Source organism: Lissotriton vulgaris, unplaced genomic scaffold (genome assembly GCF_964263255.1).
Source record: "Lissotriton vulgaris unplaced genomic scaffold, aLisVul1.2 SCAFFOLD_462, whole genome shotgun sequence".
In the NCBI taxonomy this organism is placed as follows: Eukaryota; Metazoa; Chordata; class Amphibia; order Caudata; family Salamandridae; genus Lissotriton; species Lissotriton vulgaris.
Window position 1 is genome coordinate 1,045,183 of NW_028255543.1, and position 3,268 is coordinate 1,048,450.

Below are 3,268 nucleotides of genomic sequence, written 5' to 3' on the forward strand. Positions count from 1 at the left end.
GTCTTAAATGGCCTGACGCTCTACCCTTAGCACTCCTATCCACCAGAATGACTGTGCATTCGCGAATGAAACTCAGCCCCTACGAAATAATCTTTGGTCGGCCAGCCAACATATGGGGAGTGCCTAGGCCCACGAAGTTTAGCGAGCTGCAACACCCAATTTTGCTTGACTATTTGTATGACTTGACGGCTAAATTGCGTGTTTTGTATCAACAGGTCCACAACACCTTGCCTCCGGTCTCTGAGACACCGGATCACTCCATTGACCCCGGTTCCTGGGTGTTGGTCCGGAATTTCCGGAGAACAAGAAACGACCAGCCCAGGTGGACCGGGCCTCACCTCGTCCTCCTGTCTACAAGGTCGACTGTTAGAGTGGAGGGGAAGGCCAATCGGGTCCACGGGATCTATTGTAAGAAGATACCCTTCCCTCTGCCACATGACCAATGGGTCCGGAAAGGAGGCACTGACTCAGAGCGCACAAAACGTGTAAAAGAAGCTAATCCTGATTACGAAAGTGGGAACATTCTTCAAGACACTACGCCACCACCAGAACAATTGAACTCTGTGGAACCTGAGCTACTGTTTCTGGACCAGACAGTACCCGGGAAAAGACGCTACAATTTACGACCAAGAAAAACAGACTAAAGTAAAAGTGATTTATTTTATGATCCGAGAAAAAACCTGTGGACTAATAAAAAATTGTGTGTTTTTCCCAAATCCTATTTTTTTAAGTGCAGATTCTCCCATCTAGGTAACTTGCTTATTTTTGTTTTTTCGAACCGCCATCCGGGTTCCGCTGCTAGGGTCGCAGTTGATTAAAGACTTTTGGGTGCAGCTGACGACGATAGGTCGCTGGTTCCAGTTGGTCCAAGGGAGCTGCCCTAGACTGACAGAAGCATCCTTTAGCAGAAACAACCTACCACCGCGGGCAGCACCTTAGAGAGGATGGAGTTTCCTGATGTGGAGAGGCCTGCCAAATAAATGAACTTTAAGCAGAGACTTTTGAAAACAGTAACGAAGAGAAATTTTATAATAATGTGTATTTTTATGCTATTTAGCGTAATGGTCTTTTTGATAAGCTATGTTTTGTTCTCTTTTCATGTGACATTTGCGCCCACTACATCACCCATACCTCCTCCTACTGTTCCCTCTCATTCTTTCCACCCTTTTCCTGACCACGAATCAAATAGGAGATTAGAGTTCATTAATAACTCTTTTGTTCAGTTATTGCACCAACACCAACTTGTAATGAACACAAACAACTGTTGGGTGTGTGGTCTCATGCCCCACACCACAGATAGAGGTATCCCCTATCTGGTCCTGCCATTTAGTCACAATGGTCAGTATGGGCATATAGGACAATGTTCATATATGCACGAGAAATCCAACCCCTACGTTCTGTAAAAGATAACCTCAAGACTAGCGCCCTAGTCAAGGGTATAGTTGACATGATCAAGGAAGTAACTTCTTACGAAGATACCCCGGATGATGAGATACTTGCATATGTAGGTTGGAACGTGACCGGATATGGCACTACCTTAAGTGAAAAGCAGCAAGCCAAAAGATCGTCCCCTATCTGGATCATACCCCATCAAGGTCACCTGTGTCTGCAAGGCATTGGTAGGAATCCCAGAGCTCAGCTTGGGAAGAGTGTCTGTACAGAAACCTACGTTTTTGGATCCCAGACTTCCCCTGCCGTTTTTAGCAGCTAAGGGCACTTATTTCATCTGCCACGATAGAGCCTATACATGGTTGCCCCCTGACTTCTCGGGCTCATGTTTTGTTTCATTCCTGTTACCTCCCACCTACACAGCAGCGGCGGATTACCATCGGACAAGGGTAGTTAGAGGTGTCTTGAGTAAAGAAGACACTACAGGTCAAGAATTTGGTGATTTTGCACTTGGGTTTCTGCCGTTCTGGGGACCCATGGTTCACAGCAGAAACATTAGGCAATTGACAAGGGTAGTTGAATACACCGTGATTGAAACTGCTGGTGCCCTTAGTAACCTGACTGCTGAGCTCCAGTCGGATCGACTTATGACCCTTCAGAACCGGGTTGCTTTGGATGTAATACTTGCGGACCGAGGTGGAGTATGCAAATTGATCCAGTCCAGTTGTTGCATTTTTATTCCAGATAATGCTCCAACAGTATACGGGGCCATCTCCAAACTACATAAAATTTCCGAATCTATTCATGTGGATAAAGGAGATTGGTCATTAATGGGATGGTTCTGGGGACTGATATCTGCCTGGGGATGGAAAATTTTGATGGTCATTGGGATGGTCTTAGCCATTCTTTTCCTGTTCTGTCTATGCATACAGTGTGCTCCTGCAATATGTGGCCTCTGCGCTACATTATGTGTAAGGAAACCTGTGTCAGGACATGAGCTCAGCACTAGAATGATGTTGCAGCAACATCTCAATGACTTTAAAAATATAGATCTGGACTCAGATTAACATGAGGATAGATTAATTCCCTATGTTAGGGCAAAAGGAGGGTCTGTGGTACTGAAAAATCTGGATTCATATAATAGTACTAGACTCGAGAATAAAAACTTCGTCGAAATAGAACGAATTTGGTATCAAAAGACCGAGAATGACGAGTACATCAAGTACATGTATTTTCGGCGTATTCGAGTGACGATGTCACCTCGAAATCGTCATTTACCTTCTAAAACCCTTAGCTGCATGTTGCCCTTTACATAGGCCTTAATCCAGTTGATTTGATTCCACAAGGACACATACTCCTTAATCGACTTCTTCCTGACCCCAGTACAAGTTAGAACCATTGCCCCAGGCCGAACTCGTTAGGTCAGTCCCCTCCCAGTGGCCGAGCAAGATAGCATCTGGGCTCAACCAGCCATAAAACCATTTCAGCGCGCACACCTGCCATATCTCGCTCACATCTTTCTCCACTCCTTTTCTTCACTTGCTTTATGATGGGGAGGTGACCATTTTTATTAGGGGTCCCGCGATATCTGATGAAATGTTGGGCCTTGCCTTATGATTTGTTATGGGCAGCACGACGTGAAATATGTACATGTCATTATGACTCTGCTTTTCTTTTGTAATCAGTAACCGTAAATGAAATACCACAAATCCAAGGAATGTCTTGCCCAAGGCTGAATACTATGTATAAGAAGAGAAGCCTGACTTTGTAAAAGTGTGCAGTCTCCTGAATATACTTGCTTTGTACTTCTAGGACCCTGTCACCTTGGTTGCAGCCAATAAACGAATCTTTGACTCCACCTGGAAGACTCTGAAGTTTC

At 45.0% G+C, this 3,268-nt stretch overlaps 1 pseudogene; it reads left to right on the forward strand.

Moving 5' to 3' along the window:
- The first annotated feature begins 944 nt into the window (after positions 1–944).
- On the forward strand, positions 945–2,456 carry LOC147659096 (endogenous retrovirus group 3 member 1 Env polyprotein-like; annotated as a pseudogene).
- Positions 2,457–3,268: the final 812 nt, after the last annotated feature.